Source organism: Chenopodium album, chromosome 19 (assembly GCF_948465745.1).
Source record: "Chenopodium album chromosome 19, dcCheAlbu1.1, whole genome shotgun sequence".
Lineage (NCBI taxonomy): Eukaryota > Viridiplantae > Streptophyta > Magnoliopsida > Caryophyllales > Amaranthaceae > Chenopodium > Chenopodium album.
In genome coordinates this window covers 27,646,995-27,674,531 of record NC_137852.1, presented here as the reverse complement: position 1 = coordinate 27,674,531, position 27,537 = coordinate 27,646,995, and the positions used below count along the sequence as shown (strand labels likewise).

General features: G+C 35.7%; 2 long non-coding RNA genes across 2 annotated transcripts; both read left to right on the top strand.

The window, feature by feature from the left end:
• The first annotated feature begins 20,742 nt into the window (after window positions 1–20,742).
• Window positions 20,743–26,454, top strand: LOC145595027 (uncharacterized). Its single transcript, XR_014102902.1, has 3 exons — window positions 20,743–20,882; window positions 25,646–25,881; window positions 25,971–26,454. It is a non-coding gene; the product is annotated as an uncharacterized LOC145595027 (long non-coding RNA).
• On the top strand, window positions 20,889–25,405 carry LOC145595028 (uncharacterized). The gene is made up of 3 exons (XR_014102903.1): window positions 20,889–23,912; window positions 23,995–24,442; window positions 24,533–25,405. It is a non-coding gene; the product is annotated as an uncharacterized LOC145595028 (long non-coding RNA).
• Window positions 26,455–27,537: the final 1,083 nt, after the last annotated feature.

Sequence of the window (27,537 nt, the reverse complement as noted above, 5' to 3'; positions counted from 1 at the left end):
TTGGTGTATGCCATCAGGTGCTCTTCGGGGTTGGTGGTACCATCATAGGTGCCCACCAGTACATTCTTAACCTTGGCCGGCTGAGCCGCCTCGGTTATATTGGCTGCGAAGGCAGACGGTTGTTCGCCTAGCCTCATTAGCCGAAGCTGCTAGTCCAGAGGCTGGGCAGGAGGATATGCCGCCTGACCCCCAAAAGGAGGCAGCTGCATGAATTGAAGGCCATACTGCCCATACTGCGCCTGAGGTGCGTATGGCATCGACCCTATCATCAGTTGAGGTTCGGTGTTGACGGATTTACCGCCTGTCCGACTCTCATGCAAGGACATAGAGTTCCTTGCTGATGCTTGCTTGAAGCTGTCTGGAAAGCTCGAGGTAGAGGCTGACTCAGACTGCTGCTGCCTCCTTCGATTAATGACTTCTCTTGCATCGAAGGTAGGCGTCTTCTTGGCCTCCGGCTGGGGTCGCCGGGGCATCAGAATCTTAGACCAGTCAAGTATTGCGGCTGCCTTCTCCTTTGGGTGAGGAGTTGGCTGCCTGTCCTTGACCGGCTTCTTCTTCTTCCCATCATTGGGAGTCTTTTTAGCCGGCTGACTCTTGCTAGAGCCTGCCTTGTTTTGGTTGATCATGGCCTTGATTTCACCCTTGAAAGTGTTCATGAATTTCATGAGCTCATCCCGGGTGATTGGGGCTTGACCTTTGGCCTTCTGGGTTTCCCCTTCTGGCCTTCCAGATGGGCGCCTGCTTGGGCCCGCCTGGTCTTCATTTCGCTCCAGTTGATCCTTGGAACGAATGGATTTAGAGATGAGGGAGCCATCCTTAGATGTGTAGGTCTCCACATCATCATCTTCATCTTCTTCCTCCTCCTCAGTGAATACCTCTGGCTGAGGCTGAGGGGGAGGCTGAGGGATTTCAAACCCTACCGGCTGAATAACCGATTGCATGTCGTCCGGGGCACCCGTCTGAGTGCCCGGACGTAGAGAGGTAGAATTGAGAATCGGTATAGAACTTTGAACCATCCTGAGGTACTCTCCTCACAGACAGCGCCAAATGTTTTGGGTGTTTTTGTCCCTTGGGAGAGTTACAACTCGAAGACTGGTCCGGAGGGCTTCTGTACCTGCAAAATCAACGAAGACACCGTTTGGGTGGTGCTCCGCCTCCAACGCTCAAGTTAGTAACTTGAAGGAGAGAAAAAGGTGCGGAAATTTAGGTGGGGATCTGCTAGGTTTTCTAGCTCAGTTGTCTCTATCAAAGGGACAGTTTGTGTAATAAATGAAGTAACGTGCCCTCCAAAAGAGGGGAATCTCCCTATTTATAGGGTCATTGGGATTTGTGCCCCTGATTAGGTGACAGAACCCTAATCAGAGATGGGCTGCGCCGTTTTACGGCTTTTTCGAGATTTGGGCCTGAAGGCCGACATTCTCCCAAATATCTGGGAAGACACGTGTCACATAGGGATAGGTCCATTTTGGTCCATCCCCAGGCTGACACGTGTCACCCTCTGATTGGGCCACGTGTGAGGGGTAAAATTACCCTAAACAATGATGTTCGGAACCATATATGACCCTTATATCTTGCAATAAATGTCCGTGGTAGGCTTGAGGTCACCATATCGGTGTAAGTTTGGAACGGGTAAATTGACTGTTTAAAGGCATATTGGATGGTTCCACCCACTCAATTGGACTCTTGGATGGTATAAGGAATCATGGTAAACATCTTGGCAATTTTTATTTCCGGGCGAAACAAGGTGAAAAAATTCCAAAATTGAAGGTTATAATCCACGCTTTTTGAGGAATTTTGGGGTTACGGGGCCCTGTGGCGAAAGATCTTGAGACCCTAGGGGATACATCATAGTGTCAAATAATGACGTTTGGAATCATATATGACCCTTATATGTTGCAATAAATGTCCTTGGTAGGCTTTAGATAACGATATCGATGCATGTTTGGAACAGGTAAATTGACTGTTTAAAGGTATATTGGATGGTTCCACCCACTCAATTGGGCTCCCAGTGAGTATTAGGAACCATGGTAATTATCTCGGCAATATTTATTTCCGGGCGAAAAAAGGTCAAAAAATTCCAAAATTGAAGGCTATAATCCACGCTTTTTAAGATATTTTGAGATTACGGTGCTCGGTGGTGAAAAGTCTTGAGACCCTAGGGCATATATCTTAGGGTCATATAATAATGTTCGGAACCATATATGACCCTTATATATTGCAATAAATGTCCGTGGTAGGCTTAAGGTCACCATATCGGTGTAAGTTTGGAACGGGTAAATTGACTGTTTAAAGGCATATTGGATGGTTCCACCCACTCAATTGGACTCCCGGAGGGTATTAGGAACCATGGTAAACATCTCAGCAATTTTTATTTCTGGGCGAAAAGAGGTCAAAAAATTCCAAAATTGAAGGCTATAATCCACGCTTTTTGAGGAATTTTGGGGTTACGGGGCCTGGTGGCGAAAAGTCTTGAGACATTAGAGGATAAATCTTAGGGTCATATAATGACCTTTGGAACCATATACGACCCTTATATGTTGCAATAAATGTCTGTGGTAGGCAACGACTCAACATGTATGATTCGGTAAGTTTATTATGATTCATGGTATGATCGCATAGCTAGACATGAGGACGTTGTGAAAAAGAAAGGACCAAATAGCACGAAAGACTAAAAGACAAACTAACTTGATTAATTTTGTCCAATTTTAATGTTTATGATACTTACTAGGTGAAAACGGTCCATTGGCAATCGTTAGTCATAAATAAGATCAACCACAATCATAGACAAAGAACACATGTTAAGATTAGCACAATAAAACACAAGAAACTAGGAAGACGAGTGGAATTCTAGAAGAGTTAGGACTCATGGGTATAAATAAATAAAGATCTATAATCCTATGTTATATGAGTTGACACGGATTAAAGGACTTGGCTAAAACTCGCTTGACACGAAAAGAAAAAATAAAAATAAGAGGTTGCACACTAAAAAGACACCTAAACTGGACAGGTTGTAGTATATCGGTTATACCTTTATATCTGTGGCTCTGATTGGGTCGAAACCAACGCCAAATAAAAGATAAAACTCGGGGCTACAGATCCATAGGTGGCATGACACGTAACTCTTTCTAGAACTCCGGCTATGACCAAAACAAGTTGACTCTTATGCAGGATACGGGAAAAAAAATCCGGGTTGACTCAAGATAAATTAAAAAAAATACTATGACTCGACTCTAATAAAAAAAAGAAGGTTTAATAAGAGAAGAAAAAAAAACAAAAAAGAAGAAAACAATAAAATAAAAATATTGACACATAAGCACATTGTCACGCATGATGCAATGAAGTTCGCAACCTAAAGTCAAGTTCTATGTTCCACTATAGTCAAGTTTTTGGGTGTCAAAGGGTACCATGGTTAAGAGTTTGGACGCGTTAGCAAGGCAGCCTCCCTTGAGGGTGTATGCCAACGGGCGGCTCCGCGAGTTCGTGATGAAATCGAACTCGACTCCATGGTTTGGGTGGATTTAAAAACTCGGATGAACCCTTATTGCCATGAGCTTTTTTGGGTTGATAGAGCTTAAATCCCACGGGCTAGCCACGTACGTAGAGCACGTACTATTGTGGAAAAATAAATAACCTAATATGCATATGCATATGTGACAATGCCAATTAAATCGCAGGAATACAATTCAAGAATCTTTCAAGTCTCATCCAACCATCTCAATTAAATACCGATCACTCAAATCGATAAATAACCAAGAATCCTCCCCAGTGGAGTCGCCAAATTGTAGGCGTCGCTAGAAGTGCGCCTACGTTAAAGCATGTTGTGAATATGTTGGCACTCATAGGAAGAGGGAATTGACATAACGATTAGGGACACGATTAGGGACAAGGAAAGTAGGGAGCCGCCAACAAGTTTTTAAGGAACTTGTAAACCGTTCACGGATCATTTAAGGCAACCACGAAAAGGGACAACGATAGGAAACAACGATTGACCCGTGAAGGTTACACCCCATTCATAATCCATGAGATTACTAACTCCATATGGTTCGGAACCACAAAAGGAGGATCGGGGATGATGGTACGAAGTGAGTCATGGAATCACATTCGCCCGTATTGGCCTCTACTCGATTCTTATAATGAAAAGTATTCCCGTGATCTCAAAGGCATACACAGAAAGTATTCAATTTGCTCCAAACTATTATTAAGCTAAATTGGTTGAATATTAATGCAACATATAATTCTAAAATATTGGTGATCACTTGATTAAACAACAAGATTAAAAAGGAACCTAAACCGGTTGTCCAAATTATCTTATTAGGCGTGATTTTCAATTACATATTCCCTTTAACATGCAATATGGTGATCATAAAATAATAATAGAACAAACATTAATATTGGAAGCAATTCAACAATAATAGCGTTAGTCCAAATCAAATAAAAATAAACCTAATCATGATACTAGCAATAAGAAATAAAAGTAAGAGTAATTAAGTGATTAATTACTCACTTTCCGCGTTTCCTTGAGTTGCTACATCATGAATAAACTGTTAGTAACTTCAATAAAAATAAATCAAATGTAAATTAAATTAAATGAAAAGTAGAGTTGATTTGGTCCAAACCCTCAGTTAATTCTACCTTTCACGCCTTGGTTAAAGTATAGAACTTCGGGTATTGTATGGATTCCTTAGAGTGCTTAAGGGATGTATAAGAGAATAGGGTAGCTAGAGTTTAGGCTAGAGCAAGAGAGAGAGGAGAGAATATTCTTGGTGTAGGGAGAGAGAATGATTTTTGGTGTAGAAGAGAGGAAGAGAGAATTATTTAGTGATCAAGCTTGTTGATGATTGAAAAAGGGGAGATATGACCTCTATTTATAGGGAAAAGGAGGGGGTCGAATCAAGAAAAGATAAGAATTCAAATCGGATAAAACTCTTGTGATAGACAGCAGTTTTTGCGGTTTTTGTTTTTATCATATCTTTTGATCCAGAAATCGGAATAAAATGAATAAGATGTCCTGGAAAGCACTTGAAGTCTATTTTCTAACCCAATTGGAATCAGATTAAAATATTTTGTAGAATAAAAGATATGGCCTAAATAGTGGGACGGTGTCAGTTTTGGATAGAGTTTCGTATTTCTTTTATATCTTTTTCGTTATAGCTCGGAATTAATATTATAATATATCATTGGAAAGATAATTTCAAGAGCTATCCAAAAATATAAGAATCAGATAAAAACAGTGAGGAACGAAAATAATATCTGTCATTCTTTGAACATCTTTCAATTTTAATTAAATTACTAAAGGAGTTTTATTCTATTTCAAACTCTTTAATCTTATCTTTTCAAAAAGGATAATTAAGATCTTTTAGAAGCTTATAGAATCTTCCAATTAATCCTAATTTGATTAGAAATGGGATTAAAGCCTTTGGACCCTCCACATGATCATTGGGTCGTAGGTAAGGTGGGCTTAGATTCGGTTTGGACTCAGTTTAGTATTTTGGCCATAACTTATTCGTTATAACTCGGATTTGGGCTCATAATATATCGTTGGAAAGCTATTTTCAAGCCCCATCCAAATATTTATTAATTGGAGCCAGATTATGGACCAAAATAAACTGGTCTAAGCGTTTTTTTTAAAAAAAGGACACGAAATGAATGATTTTAATGGACACGAAATGAATTATTTTGGGTTAAAGGCACAAAATGAGGAAAATAAGTTATGGTTTGGGAAAATGGGCTAGGAATTGGGTTGGTTTATGAAATGTATTGAGATTGAACATGGATTTAAGCACTCCAAAGATTAAATACTTAACCCGACCAATAATGGCGGTGAAAGATTGTTCATCATCGGGTTTGGTTTTGGGGAGAAATTTTTAGGTGTCCACAGAAGCCCCCACTTTGACTGAGTTTGTAGAAACGACAGTTTTAAAAACGATTGTCAAAGTAGTCGATTGGGACGGAGAATGATTTAAGACGTTCTGCGATCCTAAATCACTCTGTATACGCCGATACCTGCAGAAAAACATTAGTTCCACAGAATAAACAGTTAAGGGATAGAAGGCATATTTGACACCAGTGTATCGGTGACAAATGAGTTTGGTTGCTTCCTATGCTTGAAGGAATCCACCGGATGATACTTTCCATGCTTGAGGAAAGTCGACAGATGATGTTGGCAGTTTTCTATGCTTGAAGAAATCCACCGGTTGAGATACTTTCCATGCTTGAGGAAAGTCGAGAGATGACAATTTTCCATGCATGAGGAAAAACTTGTCTAATGATGAAATTGCAAGTCTCTGTGTATCGAGAACCTTGCGTCGTGAATCATCTTCGCTTGGGAGATGATCACTAAAATGATGATAGTTCGATTGTCCCCGAACGTGGGCTATAGTTGGTTCGCTTGTCCCCGGACGTGGGATGTAATTGGTTCGCTTGTCCCCGAACGTGGGATGTAATTGGTTCGCTTGTCCCCGAACGTGGGCTGTAGATGGTTCGCTTGTCCCCGGATGTGGGCTGAGATGGTCCGCTTGTACCCGAACGTGGGCTGTAGATGGTCCGCTTGTCCCCGGACGTGGGCTGTGGATGGTCCGCTTGTCCCCGGACGTGGGCTGTAGATGGTCCGCTTGTCCCCGGACGTGGGCTGTGGATGGTCCGCTTGTCCCTGGACGTGGGCTGTAGTTGAGACCTGCAAAATAAAATTTGCCAAGGGACTCGTATATACTATGATTGACTTGACCAACCGACTTGACCAAGTTTGACTTGACACGACATGACATGTGTATGACTTGTGATTGTGTGTGTGTGTGTGTATGTATGATTTGAGTGTGTGTGCAGACACAAGCAAACGAAAATGCAAAAGCAAAAATTTTCCGTCATTTTTGTCATGAATGGAGGGTACCGAATTTTTCCCGAAAAAGAAAGACATGAAAAAGATTTTATTTTCGAACTTCCCTCGATGAGAAAATTTTGAAAAAGTTTTTGAACTTCCCCAAAAGAAAAAGGGAAAGAAGTTTTGAACTTCCTCCTTAAGATGTATGGCAACATATAATGGTCATATATGGTTCCAAACGTCATTATATGACCCTAAGATGTATCCCCTAGCTAGGGTCTTAAGACTTTTCGGCACAGGGCCCCATAACCTCAAAATTACTCAAAAAGCATGGATTAACCTTCAATTTAGAATTTTTTGACCTTTTTCGCCCGGAAATAAAAACTGCCGAGATGTTTACCATGATAACTGATACCCTGCGAGAGTTCTATTTAGTGGGTGGAACCATCCAATATGCCTTTAACCAGTCAATTTACCCGTTCCAAACTTGCACCGATAACGTGACCTCAAGCCTACCACGGACATTTATGGCAACATATAAGGGTCATATATGGATCCAAACGTCATTATATGACCCTAAGATGTATCCCCTAGTTTCTTAAGACTTTTCGCCACCGGGCCCCGTAACCTCAAAATTTTTCAAAAAGCGTGGATATAGCCTTCAATTTTTTAATTTTTTGACCTTTTTTCGCTGGAAATAAAAATTGCCGAGATGTTTACCATGGTTCCTAATACCCTCCGGGAGTACAATTAAGTGGGTGGAACCATCCAATATGCCTTTAAAAAGTCAATTTACCCGTTCCTAATTAACTTGCATTGATATCTTGACCTCAAGCTTACCACATACATTTATGACAACATATAAGGATCATATATGGTTCCAAATGTCATTATATGACCCTAAGTTGTATCCCCTAGGGTCTGAAGACTTTTCGCCACCTGGCCTCGTAACCTCAAAATTCCTCAAAAAGCGTGGATTATAACCTTCAATTTTAGAATTTTTTGACCTTTTTTCGTCCGGAAATAAAAATTGCCGAGATGTTTACCATGGTTCATAATACCCACCGGGAGTCCAATTGAGTGGATAGAACCATCCTATATGCCTTTAAACTGGCAATTTACCCGTTCCATACTTGCACCGATATCGTGACCTCAAGCCTACCATGAACATTTATGGCAACATATAACGGTCATATATAGTTTCAAACGTCATTATATGACCATAAGATGTATCCCCTGGGGTCTAAAGACTTTTCGCCACCAGGCTCAGTGACCGCAAAATTCCTCAAAAAGCGTGGATTATAGCCTTCAATTTTGGAATTTTTTGACCTTTTTTGCCCGGAAATAAAAATTGCCGAGATGTTTACCATGATTCCTAATATCCTCCGGGAGTACAATTGAGTGGGTGGAACCATTCAATATGCCTTTAAACAGTCAATTTACCCGTTCCAAACTTGCACCGATATCTTGACCTCATGCCTACCACGGACATTTCACTAGTAGAAAAATTGAAAAAAACATCGCTAATTGGCCACCGGTTCAACCCAAACCTGTGGCAAAATTAATTGGTGGGAAGAGGTAAACCGTTATTGCCACCGGTTCAACCAAACCGGTGGCATAAATGGTAATTGCCACCGGTTTGAACCCGTGGCAATAATCAATTAAAAAAAAAACCACCTCCCCTTATAAACCCCAAACCCTAGCTACCTCATCATTTCCCCTCAAATCAGCCGTCCCTCTCCTCTTTCTCTCTCCTTCTCATCTCCATCTCCTTCTTTCTCCATCTTTCGATCTCCTCCTTCTTTCTCCATCTGCTTCTTTCTCTTTCTATCTCCTCCTTCTCATCTCCATCTCCTTCTTTCTCCTTCGATCTCCTCCTTCTCATCTCCACGTGCACTTCTCCTTCGTCTCCTTCTCCCTCTTCTCTTCTCTTTCATTTCCATCACCACGAAGACCACCACGAAGACATGCAACACGAAGAGCGGCACGATGTTTGTGTTTAATTAATCGATTTTTCTTGGTTAATTAGTCGGATTTTATTGGGTATAATTGATTGATTTTCTGGGTTTAATTAATCGTTTTTGGAATTGTTTGAGTTTTAATCGATTTTAATTTGGTTTTTACTCGATTTTAATCAATTTTTTCGGGTTAATTAGTCAATTTTTTATTTTTTTGAGTGTTTTCATCGATTTTAATTCGATTTTTAATTGATTTTAATCGATTCTAAGTCGATCTACTTCTGGGTCCGATTCAATTTAATTCTGGGTTTTTTTTTTTTTTTTGAGTTCCTGAAAATCAATTTGTTTTTTAGAGTTCGATTTAATTCTCATTTTGATTTTAATTCTCGTTTTGAAATTCAATTCAATTTTTTTAGTTCGATTTAATTCATTTTTGGGAATTTTTTTTAATTTTTTTTCTGGGTTTTTTTTTTCCTTTTTTTTTCTGGGTTTTTTTTATATTTTTGTGTGTTTTTATATTTTTTCTACGTTTTTTTTTGTCGGTTTTTATTGGGTTTTTGTTTATATTGTTCTTGAAAGTAATATCCTCGTTGCTTTCTCATTGATTTGCTTCAGTATAAATATACAAATTAGGCGAGATATACTCGGTATTGATTAGCTACAAGTTAGGCTAGGATCAAGCTAGGATCGAGGCTAATATCACGCTAGGATAATTACAGTAACTAATATATACAAAGTCAAAGAATATATATTCATATATTCTAACAGTTCTGGTGCTTATTTTTTCTGGGTAATTTATGGGTTTATTTACTGGGTTTTTTTTTTCTGGGTTTTTGTTATATTCTTCTGGTTTTTATTTTTTTTCGTAGCTTATTTTCTTTATTTAATCGATTTTTTTTTTGATGCAGGTATATTGATTGTAGAATAAAGATGCTGGATTATTGATTTAGGTGTTATATTGGTTGTTTTTTAATTTTAATGTTGTAATTTTTTTTTTTGGTTTTTTATTGTAAATTTTTTTTTTGACTTTAATTTTGGAATTTTAGTTTTGTGTAATTTGATAAATTAGTTCTTTTAAATTGGAATTGTTGTATGAGTAATTTAGTTGTAGTTATTAATTTAGTTTTTTCACTCTTAAAAGTGTACAATTACTAGATATTGATGAATATATATGTGTTTTTATGTATTTTACATATATATGTAGTTTCTGCAACAATTTAAGTGAAATAAATGCAAAAAAAAAAAAAAAAAAAATTAATTATTTATGGGCATTATTGCCACCGGTTAACCGGTGGCAATAGTTGTACACTTCCCACTTTTTTTTTTTTGATATTAAATTTAATGCCACTGGTTAACCGGTGGCAATAATTAATTTTGCCACCGGTTTTGAACCGGTGGCCTTTTGTCCTAGGTTTTGCCACCCCCCCCACTGGCCACTGGTTCAAAACCGGTGGCAAAGGGGGGTTTTGAACCAGTGGCCAACCCCTTTTTTCGCCTAGTGTTTATGGCAACATATAAGGTTCATATATGGTTCCAAACATCATTATATGACCCTAAGATGTCTCCCCTTGGTCTCATGACTTTTCGCCACCGGGCCAGTAACCTCAAAATTCCTCAAAAAGCGTGGATTATAGCCTTGAATTTTGGAATTTTTTAACCTTTTTTGGCACGATAATAAAAATTGCCGAGATGTTTACCATGATTCCTAATACCCTTCCGGAGTCCAATTGAGTGGGTGGAAGCATCCAATATGCCTTAAAACGGTTAATTAACCCATTCCAAATTTGCACCGATTTCGTAAACTGAAGCCTACCACGGTTATTTTGTACAACATATAAGGGTCATATATGGTTCCAAACGTCATTATATGACCCTAATATGTATCCCCTAAGGTCTCAAGACTTTTTGCCACCGGGCCCCGTAATCTCAAAATTCCTCAAAAAACATGGATTATACCTTTCAATTTTGGAACTTTTTGACCTTTTTTGGCCCGGAAATAAAAATTGCCGAGATGTTTACCATGGTTCCTAATACCTTCCGGGGGTCCAATTGAGTGGGTAAAACCATCCAATATGTCTTTAAACAGTCAATTTACCCGTTCCAAACTTGCACCGATATCGTGACCTCAAGCCTACCACGAACATTTATGGCAACATATCATGGTCATATATGGTTCCAAACCTCATTATATGACCCTAAGATGTATTCCCTAAGGTCTCAAGGCTTTTCGCCACCAGGCCCCGTAACCTCAAAATTCCTCAAAAAGCGTAGATTATAGCCTTCAATTTTGGAAATTTTTCGACCTTTTTTCGCCGGAAATAAAAATTGCCGTGATGTTTACCATGTTTCCTAATACCCTCCGGGAGTCCAAGTTAGTGGGTGGAACCATCCAATATGCCTTAAAACGGTCAATTTACCCGTTCCAAACTTGCACCGATATCTAATACTAAAGCCTACCACGGCTATTTTGTACAACATATAAAGGTCATATATGGTTCCAAACGTCATTATATGACCCTGAGATGTATCACCTAAGGTCTCAATACTTTTCGCCACCGGGCCCCGTAACCTCTAAATTCCTCTAAAAGCGTGGATTATAGCCTTCTATTTTGGAATTTTTTGACCTTTTTTCGCCCGGAAATAAAAATTGCCGAGATGTTTACCATGGTTCCTAATGCCCTTCGGTAGTCTAATTTAGTGGGTGGAACCATCCAATACGCCTTTAAACAATCAATTTACCCATTCCAAACTTGCACCGATATCGTGACCTCAAGCCTAGCACGGTCATTTATGGCAACATATATTGGTCATACATGGTTCCAAAAGTCATTATATGAACCTAAGATGTATCCCCTAGGGTCTCAAGACTTTTCGCCACCGGGCCCCGTAACCTCAAAATTCCTCAAAAAGCGTGGATTATAGCCTTCAATTTCGGAAATTTGTTACCTCTTTTTTCCCGGAAATAAAAATTGTCGTGATGTTTACCATGGCTCCCAATACCCTCTAGGAGTCTAATTGAGTGGGTGTAACCATCCAATATGCCTTAAAACGGTCACTTTACCCGTTGCAAATTTGCACCGATTTCGTAAACTGATGCCTACCATGGCTATTTTGTGCAACATATAAGGGTCATCTATTAAAAATCATTATATGACCCTAAGATGTATCACCTAGGGTCTCAAGACTTTTCGCCATCGAGCCCCGTAACCTCAAAATTCCTCAAAAAGCATGGATTATAGCTTTCAATTTTGGAATTTTTTGACCTTTTTTCGTCCGCAAATAAAAATTGCCGAGATGTTTACCATGATTCTTAATACCCTCCGGGAGTCCAATTGAGTGCGTGGAACCATCCAGTGTGCCTTTAAACAGTCAATTTACCCGTTCCAAACTTACACCGATATAGTGACCTTAAGCCTACCACGGACATTTATGGCAACATATAACAGTCATATATGGTACCAAACGTCATTATATGACTCTAATATGTATCCCCTAGGGTCTCAATTGACTTTTTGCCACCAGGCCCCGTAACCTCTAAATTCCTCAAAAAGCGTGGATTAAGCCATCAATTTAAGAATTTTTTGACCTTTTTTCTCCCGTAAATAAAAATTGCCGAGACGTTTACCATGGTTCCTAATACCCTCCGAAAGTCCAATTGAGTGGGTGGAACCGTCCAATATGCCTTAAAACGGTCAATTTACCCGTTCTAAATTAGCACCTATTTCGTAAACTAAAGCCAACCACGGCTATTTTGTACAACGTATAAGGGTCATATATGGTTGCAAACATCATTATATGACCCTAAGATGTATCCCCTAGGGTCTCAAGACTTTTCGCCACCGGGCCCCGTAACCTCAAAATTCCTCAAAAAGCATGGATTATAGCCTTCAATTTTGGAATTTTTTGACCTTTTTTCGTCCGGAAATAAAAATTGCCAAGATTCTTACCATGGTTCCTTATACCCTCCGGGAGTCCATTTGAGTGGGTGGAACCATCCAATATGCCTTAAAACAGTCAATTTACCCGTTCCAAATTTGCACCGATTTCGTAAACTGAAGCCTTCTACGGCTATTTTTTGCAACATACAATGGTCATATATGGTTCCAAACATCATTATATGAACCTAAGATGTATCCCCTAGGGTCTCAAGACTTTTCGACACCGGGCCCCGTAACCTCAAAATTCCTCAAAAAGCATGGATTATAGCCTTCAATTTTGGAATTTTTTGACCTTTTTTCGCCCGAAAATAAAAATTGCCGAGATGTTTACCATGGTTCGTATTATCCTCCGGGAGTCTAATTGAGTGGGTGGAACCATCCAATATGCCTTTAAACAGTCAATTTACCCGTTCCAAACTTGCACCGATATCGTGACCTCAAGCCTACCACAGACATTTATGGCAACATATATGGGTCATATATGGTTCCAAACATCATTATATGACCCTAAGATGTAGACCCTAGCACTACAACAATTAGCCACTTGTGCCACGAATTATGCCACGGGAATTCTAAATTCGTGGCATAATATGATTTAGCCACGGGAAAAATAAAGTTAACAAAAAACTTGATATGTCAACAATATATTATGCCACGGGAAAAAGGAAATTCGTGGCTAATTGAAACTTGTGCCACGACTAAATTTCTTTTCTGTGGCAAATAAACACTTATGCCACGGCTAATTATTTTCCCGTGGCAAGTTGACACTTGAGCCACAACTAAAATTATTCTCGTGGCAAACAAACACTTGTGTCACAGCTCACAGGTATTGTTTTTGCCGTGGCATTTAGTCTAACACTTGTGTAATATAAAAATTTATTTTTGTGGCAGACATATATTGATACAAACCGATCACGTTGTTTAAGAAAAATAAACTAGGATTAATTCCGTGAATCTTACAACATAGAAGTAATTATTATTTTTATGGTTTTATTTACAATTGTTTTTAACCAAGAGATATATCTAGTTCCAATAATAACAATAATAATAATACAATTTAAATCAGAATTTATAGAAAAAAAAAATTAGAATTTTATTTATAAAAATTAAAAGTTTGTACATTGTTATTTATAAGGAAAATTACAAAATTAAATTATCACTAGTTAAACTAAGAATTCCTTCAAAACAAAAATAAATAAATAAATAAATAAACTAAAAAAAAAACAATTAAAGTTAAAACTAAATCATTTTGTCCCCTAAACAATTTCAGCAATTCTTTGGACTACATTATCATTTGTTTCTCTTGCTTGCATTCAGGAACAATTCAGGAAGCATCTTCTTCAACTTTAGTATCCACCTCTAGCGTTTTTACACATATCCAATTTATCTAAATCCCCTGAAAAACAAAACACACAAACAAATCAAAACAGTATTTTATATAGATTAGTTGAGCACTAAAAAAAGGAACTTGATGTTTGTTTCCCCCCACCCTGAAATTGAAACACACTACTAGAATCGAGTTCATTGAGGACATGAATTCCCGCCGTAAACCCATCATAAAGGTTCATTTATGAACGCATTTTCAATCCAGTGCCCGTCCTAGAAAGGGGCCGTCGTAGAATGTATAACCTGTTATAATCCCATCGCAAAAGCCAATTACCAAGGGCTAAAATCCCGTCATTAAAGCCATTTACGACGGGCAAAAATCTCGTTACAAATTCCATTTATGACAGGACAACCCTGTTCTACTTGTATCATTTACAAACCTGCTCCAACAACTCGAACAAAACAAACAGAATGACTGCTACGATAAACAAAGTAAACGAGCTTTTATATGTAACCAGCTAATTAAATCAAACAAGAACAAAGCAAATTTGTATCATAAACTTGCTTACACTCTTTTTTTCATAGACTTAAATAATCCTCAGTAACACTACTTGAGAAACCTCAAATCTAAGTGATATAATTAGTTTTCCAGATAAACAAATTAATCTAATTTTATTTAAGAATCTAAAATAAGTCACCAAACTTCAAATCATTAGAAGGAGAAGAGAAGACACACATAAAATCATTAGAAGGAGAATACAAACCTGCTAGTATAGAATTCAAGGCAACCTGGTGATATTGTATAAAGTACTGCAGAAAAGAATGTCGAGATTCAGAGAGTGTAATAAACAAAACAAACAAAGCGACTGCTATGATGGTAACCATAGATTGATCAAAAGGCCTTGCTATCATGCATGTCAGCATTGATACACCTAGGAGTGTCGAAAACAGGGATGATACCACTAAGTTGTAGAGAAGTACCTATTGAGAAACACCAGTGCATAATTTGTAATAATTTCCATCACCATTAGTGGTAGGTAAGTAACTTCTTGAATGCCAGCCATAGAATGGGAAAGGGATGTAATAAAATGAATAGATTTAGCAGAATAACCCCCTAAAAAAACAAACAGAAATACATATCATGGGTTTCCGCATGCAAGCATCTACTGCATCATGGATTTCAGAATTGTGTAATTCATAAAAGTTGCTCCACTTTTGCAACTCTCGAGTTGTAGTAAAACAACTCTAACAGAGCAAATAGATGAGACTAAGGCTATGTTTGGATAACAAAAAATGGAAGGAAAGGAAGGGAAGAAAACGGAGGGAGACAAACTTCCTTCTTTGGATAATATGTTGGGGGAGGGCAGGGAGGGGGAGGGAAGGATCCGTTTTCCCTCCTCCTTTAATAAAGACCATCCCTTCAAAATTGGAGAGATTTGGAGGGAAAGTGGAGGATCAATTTTCCCTCCTCCTTTAATAAAGACCATCCATTTTCCCTCCTCCTTTAATAAAGACCATCCCTTCAAAAGTGGAGCTCATCATTTCCTCCACTTTCCCTTCCTTCCCCTTCCTCCTATTTCCCTCCCTTCCATTTCCCTTCTAATTCTAATTTATGATTCGAATCAAGTAAAACAAACACACAATAGTGCGACATCAAGTGGCCAGCAGTAGTTTTATCACAAAAACAGGAAGGGATGAAATAGCAGGGTAGCAACAGAGGGAAATACTAGGGAAGCAACAACATCACGACTGCATTCTACTATCAAAATAAATTGAGTTACATATATTCAAGTTTTAGACACAAATCGAATACAAGACACTATTAAGTGAAACAAAAGCTACTAATAGAAATCCATGAATACACACGCTTACACAAGCAACATCATTGAGCTAAACAAGCACCTTTTGGCAAAAGTAATAATAAAACAAAAAAAAAACAAAAGCCACCCCTTTAGATGGTATGTTACTGAGGCTCCACTGGTGCCTAAGTGTCAATAATGAGTGGTGACCCTATAATCGCTTAGATCCACGTAACTTCTGAGATAACGAATCAAGGTGATTAAAATCACCCTGAACAAGAATATTAGGGGGGAAAGAATGGAACATGGTATTAAGCTGGTTCCAGATAGAAGAACGCAACTTAAGGTAAGGCGAGCCATACAAAAGGACTAGAGTCCATTCATTCACAGCATAGTGACACATATCTGAGACAGAGCAAATTAAAAAGTTTGGTACATTTCACCCTAACCGACAAGGGGATACTCATTATCCAAAACATTCAAATGTAGCATGTAGAGTAGACTCAATACCATTCCCACAGTCACACACACTGCGTTAGAGAGAAAATGCATATAATGTAGCCTTTCTCAAACTATAAAGAAGCTCTTACAGGCCCTCCAAAGTGTCTAAGCTAATTTCTATTATGTGTCCATATTTCCATTTATCATCCACAAGAAGGGAAAAATAAAACCTTTTCCAAAAATATTAAGTATAGATATTATGTGTCTAGTATAAACAATACTACAGAAAGACATATTTTTCTCAAGAAAGGGTATGTATATCCTGTTAACTTCACTGATTCAACACTACAATTTCCAATTACCACATTGTGCTTCCATCAATGTATAGGTCTCTTATATGATAAGCTGGTGCACAGCTCTCACTAGAACTTTTATCGATGGTTGAAATACTAAGAACAAATTAGAGGGTATATGATGTTCCCACCAATTGGACGCAATTAGTAGATAGCATAAACAATATATAGCCCCAGAAAAAAAAATTAATATTTTTTTTAAAAATCAAATATTAAACCCAAATCAGATCCGAACTCAAATCTCACATAAAAATGCAAAATATATTAAACACCAACTAAATTAAATAACTATCAATAAATAGCGCAACATTCAGCATAATCCATTGAAACCCATTGAAACCCAAAATGATGATTTGAAACCCATTGAAACTCTAGTTACATTATAAAATCAGCTAATTGGCAGATGATGATAGATTGAAAACAAATTTCAGAACCCATTGAAACCCGAAATGATATTTTGATATCACACATATATATTAAAATTAAAATTAAAAAACCCCAATAAATACCGTTGAAACCTAATTTCAGTGAGAAATTAAATTTCAGATATAGTAGAGAAGGAACTTACTTGAGAATTTGAGATTTCCCACTTGATTCTAGAGAGTAGTTGGATTAAAAGCTTGAAATTGGTAGAGAATGGAGGATGGAGTAAAGAACTGGCTTTCCGAAAAAAAAAAAAGAAAAAAAAAGAAAGAAAATGGAGTGAAGGATGAAGAACGCATCAATCAATATACCTATACTAAAGGCGAAACCAGAAATGACACTTGTCATAACCTGGTTAAAAGTTTTCCCTCCAATAGGTTTTATTTTTTTTTCTTTTTTTTTCAAAGCTTCTTAGAGAAGTATTTAGTTTAATACTTACTTTACAATAATATTTCTTTTCTATTTGGCAAGTATATTCATTTTTACACATTCAACAAAGATTTATATATTTATTTATTTTATGACGGGAACAAAGTCATATAATACAATTATGTAATATTATCTATAACTTTGTAATGTAATCCATGGTTATTTTTATTAGTCGTGCATGCATTTCTTCCTCTGTTTTCTTTAAAGATTCAAAAAAAATTGTAATTGTAGAACTTTCATCCTATTTTGCAATTTGATATTATTTTTTATTTTAAATTAATTGTATTAAAAATATTGAAATTACCGTGCATGGCACGGAATCAAACCTAGTATGACATATGAGTGAAGGATGAAGAACGCATAACTTCTGTTGATGTTTAAGTGTTTTACACCCTTTTTCTTAATGTTTTTTGTTTTTAATTTTTTTTTACTAGGGTAGCTAACACGCGCGATGCGCGCGCATAGCTAGTCATATCTAGTTACTCTTTCGGCTTGGTCTTAAAAACACAAATTTAGTTATTGGCAAAATTAGTGACAAAAAAATATGTACACAACTATGTTTATGAGTATAAATATCCAAGACAACTAACATTAATGCATGAAAGCAAATAAGTACGTAATTAAATATTTCAGAGGGTATAATTGTCCAAACACTATTCATTAAAAAAACCTGTACATCTTAATGAGGGTATATACGTGAATGCACATTTTAAAGGGTATAATTGGCATTACACTATTTATAAGAGTAAGTTTCTACTTTTTATAAGGTAAGGATTATATATTAGTTGTACTGAGTATTGATTTGGAGGGAGTTTTACCGCCTCATTTTGATGAGATTTACTTTTAGGGGTAGAATTTCACACAAAATTTTCAACCAAGTTAAACTTATTACTGATTATGGAGGTAAATTTCCCTCCTACATTTTACTTGTAGCTTTGTTAAATTAAATTTATTTATTTTATTTATATTTTTGATTTTTTATTGATTTTAACTTTAGTAACAAAATTATAATTTTATATCCGAATTGCTCACTGAATAAATATAAGATAGTACGATATGCAACAACGATCGTAACTTTAATTTGCTTACGAATGTTTTTATTTGATTCAATTATTATGTATTTAGTAGATCTAAATCTCTTTGTAGATGTCGTATGTCTTTTATTTATGAACAATTTTATATCACAAAAAGAAAATATAGTGTACAACAAACATAGCATTCGATACACATGAATATATCTAAATGTTTTATTTAATAAATATTAGTATAATCTGAAATAATTTAGTGCTCCGTAATAGATATGAGCATAGTTTCAAAATTACATTATAATGATAATACAAGTACCTATATATATAAATTAAGCTAGACGGGAGACTATACTATTATATGATGAAATAATTAGAATGGGGTTGTTAAAACATGGATTAACAATAACCTAATATTACTCTAACAATATTGTTAATCAATTTTATGGGATTATTAAAATAATACTGGATCAAGGAATTCTATTATTAATTAAAGCTAAATCACTCTTTAACTCTTTCTTAGACTAAGGGCTTATTTACATTTACTAAACTGAACTGAACTAAACTGAACTTATTGGAGCTGAATTAAACTGAACTGAACTGAATTGATTGGAGCTGAACTAGACTAAACTAAACTAAATTGAGTTGAAATGAATATTTTTTTGAGAATGAAGGAAATTTGAAGCTGAACTACTGAACTAAACGGATCAGATCTGAACTGAACTGAACTAAACTAAACTGATTGGAGCTGAAATGAACTAATATAAAATGAAATTAAGCTGAAATGATATTCATACAATTTTATTTTTTTAAACTTGATTATTAAATGTAAGAAAACATAATTATACTTCAATTCTAAATGTTCTAATACATATGCATGGTTCTTGTTAGTCTCAACTATCAAGATCAAATGATTTCAAAACCACGTTTCTAATGTAATTAACATGGTCTTACATCAATTACTTGTAACCCATAAAAAAAGATCTAAAAATGACCCAAACACTCGTGTTGTCCACTCTAGTTACATGATAATGTAATAGTAAGTATTTATATACTCCGTAGTACGTACTTTTATATTTCGAGAATACTTATTGTGGGGTTATTTATTCAAGGGTTATCTGGTCAGTTAGGGGTTAGTTTTTCATGGGTTACTCGGTTGGTTACAAGTAACTTATAATAGTAACCTTTGACCGACCAAGTAACTCTTTAAATAAGTAACCCTTGAATAAGTAATTTCGTTTTTTTTTTATTAATAACAACCTTTATTTTATATATATATATATATATATATATATATATATATATATATATATATATATATATATATATATATATATATATATATATATATATATATATATATACTTTTTCCGGGCACCAACCTTTTCACAGGGCGCCAATTGGATCAGAGTCGAAGCTTCGGGGTTCTCCGGTGGTTGATATTTTAAAGAGGGCGGACATTTTTAAAGAATTTCGGCTATGAAGGAAGCAAATAACCAAGATATGACTAAGAACCACACGGAGCCAGGATAGGGGTCAAGACGCAGTCGGGCGCCGGCGGCCGACCCTCCCCTTGCTGCCTTTACAAATATTTGATTTCCCTTTTTTGCTTCTTTTGTTTGAATATGCTAATCTAATTCAGTTTAGCTTTAAACAAGAAAAAACGGTTCCATTGTAGTTTTTTGAAAGGTGGCTCCGAGTAAGGAGCGGCTCAACAGGGTTCAATGGTCGCTTCGCTCCTCCTCTGTTTCTGTGCTCCCTCCATATATATATATATATATATATATATATATATATTATCTTCGATTTTTAATTAGTTGTAACTTTGAGGCATTATAATCGAAGGTAGTATAATTAATGAGTTATTACATTATGAATAATCATACATGTGTAGTAAAAAAATTTAATTAAGCACTTAAAATTAAATTAAAAATAAAACAAACACATATCAACAAAACACAAAAAAGATTAAAAAGGACATAAGCTCATTATGTTATACACTTATACTGATACTTATATAAAGTATCACTTAATCTTAATTAACCAATAATGTAAGTTGACTGTATTAAAAAAAAAAAAAGAAGTTAGTTCACGGATTAGGTAGCTAATTACCCCAAACAAAAACAACTCACAAACACTAATCCCCCTCACAAATCCCAAAATTGATTAGGCGGCACTTTCTTTTTTAATTAGCCGCCACTTATTAAACAATTTACCAAAACCAAAAAATTATCCTAAAAAATCAGAAACCTTCCTATTGAAAAAAAAATTCAGAAACCTTGTTTGCTTAAGAATCAAAACCGTTCTTTCGAAGGTGCCTAATTCGAAGATCGACTAATGATCAGAATATCAATTCTTGGACAAAATTTCAAGGTTAGATCTATTAATTGTTCGTTTTTCTCATATGTTGTGTTTTAATGTGTGAATCAATGGCGATTTTAATTTTTTTTTTCTAATACATAAGTGGAAGAAATTGTATTATGTTGGATTCTAGTTGTTATGGTTGAACAGATTTGTTCTCGAATTTTGATTTTATTTTTACAATTTTTGCTACAATTTGGTGTGGCTTAAGATTTTTGATCTTTAATTTGCATAATTTCGTATGGTAATTTTCCTGATTTCATTTAATTTATTCCTTTTTTTTGTGAAAAGTAATTACTTTGTATCTTTGATTATATTTTTTTGTATAATCTGCTTTTTCTGATAATTTGTGTGCATGTTCTACTTAAATTAGTCTAATTTATGATATTAGTAAAATTAAATAGTGCCATCCTACGAACATGATCAGTATCCTCAAATCTTTGACAATTGGACATCTTAAAGAAAAGAAATAGCTAATATATGATATATTTGGTACTTGAGTTCAAATGCATTGCAACTATGCTATAGATCTTGACCAACATCTTGATTTGATGAACACAATCCTCCAATATACTTCGGACTTACAGTCCATAATGACAATATCTGAGGGGAAAAGAAAAAAAAAAGCAAATTTCATATTCAAATCATGTTAAAATCTGAAGCTGATGTTTCCAATGACGTCTTTATGTCGCTAGATAATATATATTACCTCATTGTATGCCATATCATGTAGCTGGAAAAAACAATAAACTATGATAGTTGACATTAAAGGCCAATTTTGTAGAAGTCTGAACCATGAATTTGAAGCTCCCTCTTTGGAATTTTGCAAATTTTTTAGTGTCAGCAATATAAAAGTATGAGTGGTCAGAATAGGTAGTTTTCTTAAATAATGATAACCCTTCTTAACAAACACAGCCTTAAAGAAGTAAGACACAAAATATTATTAATTTTTATTATTATTATTATTATTATTATTATCACTTTTCAATTAACTAGCTCTCTTTGCATTCATAGCTTTTATTGTCACATGGATACTCCGGAGGTTCAAAAGAGGTTAGAGTGGATGAGGTGTGCTAATAGGACAGACAATCTATATATAAATGGAGTTAATTCCTTTCTTCAATTTGCTTTTGGTGACTTAGAAATGAATAGTGATTTAGGAGAGGAGGAAAAGAAGGTACCTTGCCCTTGTAATCGATGCCACAATGGTCCACGTAAAACAAGGGACGAAATTTACACTGACTTGATGGTGAATGGAATTGTGCAAGGTTATGTTCGTTGGATCTATCATGGAGAATTTTAACCCCCACAAAAGAAAAGTAGAAATGATTTGGGAGATAGTGCTCATGATGATATATTTAGAATGATCTATGATAGGTTTAGTCCCGGAGTTTCTAATAATGATGACATAGATGACATGTTAGATGAGGAGCAACAACCTAAGGAGTTTGATCAACCTATATATAAAAAGGATACAAAAGAGGCAAAAATGTTTGAAAATTTGATGAGAGATGCTCAACAAACTTTATACCCCGGGTGTAATGAATTTTCTAAATTGTCATTCATTTTGAAGTTATTCCAAATCAAAAGTATGGAAGGCATGACTAATAAAGCTTTTACTAGTATGCTTCATATGTTCAATAATGCTTTGCCTAAAGGTGGCACTCTGATAAACGAGAAGATGACGGAGTACTTAGACACCCTGCAGATAGTGAAGCTTGGAAGCATTTAGATAAAGAATATCCTACTTTTTCTGCAGAGACTCGTAACGTTAGGTCGAGTTTAGCAAGTGATGGATTCAATCCATTTGGCGGGCTTAGAAGTGACTATAGTATATGGCCAGTAGTGGTTGTTGTGTACAATCTCCCTCCATGGATGTGTATGAAACAACCTTACACATTACTATCTTTGTTAATTCCAGGGAAAAGTGGACCGGGAAATAACATTGATGTGTAATTGTAACCATTAATCGAGGAGTTAAAAGAATTGTGGGAAACTGGAGCTCAGACTTATGATGCTTCAAGGAATGAGTACTTTCAAAAGCGTGCTTCATTGTTATGGACCATAAATGATTTTCTTGCGTATGAAAACTTATCTGGGTGGTCTACCAAATGCTATAAAGCATGTCCTCATTGTATGAAAGAAACTAGCTCCGCTCGGCTACCAAATCAGGGGAAATGTTGTTACATGGACAATCGTCAATTTCTGCCTACCGATCATAAATGGAGAGATAATAAATCCTTTAACGGGAAAGTAGAAAAAAGAGGTCCTCCTAGGTAATCATCTTCCAATGAGATTTTAGAACAACTAAAGGACCTTGAAGGCATGAAATTTGGTAAAACAATGAAATTGTCAAAGAGGGATGATAATTGGAAGAAAAAAAACATTTTTTTTTGAATTGCCGTATTGGAGTAACCTCTTACTTCGTCACAATCTTGATGTCATGCATATTGAAAAAAATGTGCTTGACAATATTCTTGGTACATCGCTAGATATTGATGGGAAGTCAAAAGACAATTTAAAGGCTAGACATGATTTAAAGCATTTGAAGGTTATGAAACATCTTGCTCCTACATTAAGAGATGGAAAGTGGCATATTCCTCCGGCGCTATACGCCTTGTCTAAGGCACAAAAGGAAAAAGTGTGCAAGTTTTTAGAGAATTTAAAGGTTCCCGATGGATATTCTTCTAACATTTCTAAATGCATAAACCTCGATAAGCGTAAAATTTATGGTCTAAAGACCCATGATTGTCATGTGCTTATGGAACAACTATTGCCACTTGCAATTCGTGGGGTGTCCATACCCAAAGTGTACGATGTGATAGTGAAGTTGAGTACATTTTTCAAGGACTTGTGTTCAAAGACATTGAAAGTGAAAGATTTGGAAAATCTTGAACGTGAAATTGTAGTCACCTTGTGTGAAATGGAGAAAATATTTCTTCCATCTTTTTTCATCATCATGGTCCACTTGTGTCTTCACCTAGCTACGGAAGCTAAAATTGGTGGACCAGTACAATATCGTTGGATGTATCCGATAGAAAGGTACTTATGCATTTCAAATTTGATTTAATAATTTTTATTAACTGACTTTTTTTTCTTTATTAAAAATTTGTTATTTTTGTAGGCTCTTACGTGGATTTAAATGCTATGTTCGCAATAAAAGTAGGTAAGAGGGTTCCATCGCGGAAGGTTACATCATTGAGGAGTGCATGTACTTTTGTTCAAAATACTTGAATGAAATCGAGACAACATTTAATCAACCTGAGAGGGATGATGATGCGGAAAATTATGACTACAAGGGTCTATCAATTTTTGCATCGTCTGGTGTTCCTTTAGGGAAGGCTAAATGTAGGTCTCTTAGTGAAGAAGAGTTAACACAAGTTCGAGAATATGTACTTAAGAATTGTGATGAAGCACAAACTTATTTAGAGTATGATATTTTTCTTTTCTAATTATAAAAAACTTCAAGTATACTTTCCCATGATTATTTTATAACAACTATTTTGTTGAATTTCAGTGAATATGAAGAGTCCACATCAAACAAAAATTTAGTTGATTGGTTTCGTGACCGGGTATTTTTTAAAATCAACTGTAGTTATTTTTAATTACAAGTGTAGTACTAGTCTAAGTTTTTAATTAGCTAATATTCTATTTATTGTTAGGTCATCGATTTGCCTAATGACTGCAATGACCAAGTGGTGAAAGATTTGAAAACATTGGCTTTAGGTCCTTTGAATGGTGTTCAATTCTTCAATGGGATTCTTGCAAATGGAATCAGATTCCACACAAAGAATACAGAAATGAAAAGGGTACACCAAAATAGTGGTGTTACAGTGAAAGGCATTGCTAGGAATATGGAAAAAGATTACTACGGGATTCTCACTAATATACTTGAGATACAATATTTAGATGGAAAGCGTGTGGTTTTGTTTCATTGTGATTGGTGGGATGTCAATAAGGTAGGAAGAGGTGTCAAAGTTGACAAAAATGGCAATGTGAGTGTCAATAGTCTTTGTTCATTGCGTACCAAAGAACCCTTTGTGCTCATGTCTCAAGCTCAACAAGTTTTCTATGTTAGTGACGGACTTGATCCCGATTGGCTTGTTGTTGTGAAAACCCACCCAAGGCATCACTATAATGTTGTAGTAAAGGAAGGGACTGAAAGTGAAGAAGATGCATTGCAACAACTACAATCTGAAGGTGCTCATATCTCAAGCTCAAGTAATTTGTAAGAGACTCATGATCCATTTGTTGAAATAAGAGATGATATTGGTGAAACGATTGTAGATGCTACCAAGGAAAATCAACCCAAAGATCTAAATGATATGGACTTACAAACATTAGATGACGACGATTTGCTAGAGGATGATGATGAGGATGACAGTGAGAGTGACCAAGAGAGCGACGATGATGATATTGCTTAATTTTTTTTTCTTTTTGTTTTTTTAGCATGAATTGTATGTGTTGATACATATATTCATGGATTCCTGAAAAACCTTTGTAGTTATAATTACTTATTTTGTCATATTTTGCAATCGTGTTTTTATTGTCTTATTTGAATAGATATATCTCAGGATGTTTTTGTTTTATGCGCAGTTATTGGTAAATGGCTTGTAGTATGTGACAGTAATTGTACACCATGTGTATAGTAGCTGGAAGCAGCTTTGCATTAGGGATGCAGTGGATGGTAGTAAATTAGATTAGGCACTCAATGTTAATTAAAATTCTATTGTAAAATTGTCTAACCCTATTTGTTTTTTACTTTGTAAATGCAGATGAATGAGTATGAAAAAAAGAGGCTTCTTACAATAGCAGCCAACAAAAATAGACTTAAGTCGTTGGGCATAAAAAGAATCGCATCTTCTTTGACAAGCTTGGTTGAAGGAAAAAAAAAAAGAACAAAAAGGAAAAAAAAATTGCTGGCATGGAAGATGATGAATATGTTCCCACTAATGATGAGCTTGAGAATCAGGAACATGAAATAGATACTCAAATTAGGTTTACAAGAAAGGTATAATATGAACTAATAAGTATGATTTATTTAGTTTTTCAACCGACCTCTATAGTTCTAGTAATTTTTTGTTAATTAATTTTTATCAGGCTAACATAAGACATTTGAGAGAAGGAAACAAAAAAGGCAATTTCATTCCACCAAGCTCAGTGGCAAAGTTTCTAAAGACGAACAAGAAAGCACAAACACAATGGCCATGGATATCTTAGAAAAACGTACTTCATTATTTTTGATTTTTGTTTCTAGCTTATTACTGTCAGTTTGATCTTATTAGGTACCTTAGTTGTTGTTTTGCTTTCAAAATGTCATATTAGGTAAAAGTGATGTGAACTCTCTTATTGAAATTTGCTGGTACAAGAACTATAATTTAGCTTTAGTTTGGTATAGGAATGAGTGTGCTGCAACCAAGTAGGGGAAGGGGCAGGTGCTTGTGAAGAGAGTGGGTAGGTGCATGTGTAGACAGGGGGGAGTTGTAGATTCGAGGGTCCCTGAAAATTGAAATCACTCTCACTATTATGGCATAACAGAGCAGAGGCTCAAAATAGTAACACTGAAATGTTAATAGATTAGACATACATGCTTCTGTCCATGAATGCATTCATAAGAAGAAAGTACGACTAAAAAATTTGAGTCGCAAAATATTATCATAATCTCTATATACAGTTATACATAAGAAAACAAATCATGTTGATGGCAAATATATAATCCAATAACAGACACTATTTACATTTATAAACAAGAGAGTTTTCTTCTCAATTGTCTACAATGTACAACCAAAAACGATTACCTGCATTCCATGTTTTTTTGCACCTTTTGCATCAGCTAGAGGCTGTCACCTCACTCACTAATCTATTTTAAAATGCAATCTAGCTAGTGAAAGCAGTCCTCAAAAACACATTAGGCATAATATTCATTGATGAAACTGATTAACTTTTTGATCGCTAATGATCGATGAAACGAGTAATTCAAAAGACATGCTTGTCAACCCCACCCTAATAAAAATAACAACTGCAGAAATTAAGCATTTAATTGATCATAAACATTACAAATAAGTTATAAAATGAACTTAGAAAGCAATCATAAATAAAATAAAATTACTGAAAACCCAACAAAAGCAATTACAAACTTAGTGAATTGGGTTTACTTAATCTTACTAATTCCCAGGAAGCATAATGCACAGGACCTAGAAAAATTATGGAAAACGATTATGCAGAAATCTTGGGAAAAAAAAGCAGAACTAACTAGAAAATATGGCAAAAGATTATGCAGATATTTTCAACTAGAACCTAGAAAAATACAGCAAAAAAATGGCAAAATAATTACTGGATAAACCACTGAAAGTTGTCCCCTGCTACCATTTGTTGTTGGTGTCTGTCTTGTGGGTTGCTTGGTGTGCTTGTGCCCATTTGTTGTTGTTGTTGTTTGCGCCTGTGGTATGTATGCAAGATAGGTGGCCTTGGTCGATTCATTACACATGTCAAAAAGCAAGCTGCCAAACCTTCAACTAGATCATAACACCAACCATTTAACCAAATAAGTTTTCAATTTTATTTTTTTTATTTTTGAGTATATTTCATGTAATATGACTGAACTAGATAGGTGCTTTTTGGTTACATAGAACAAAATCAGATTATCAATTTCACGCATATTGAACAA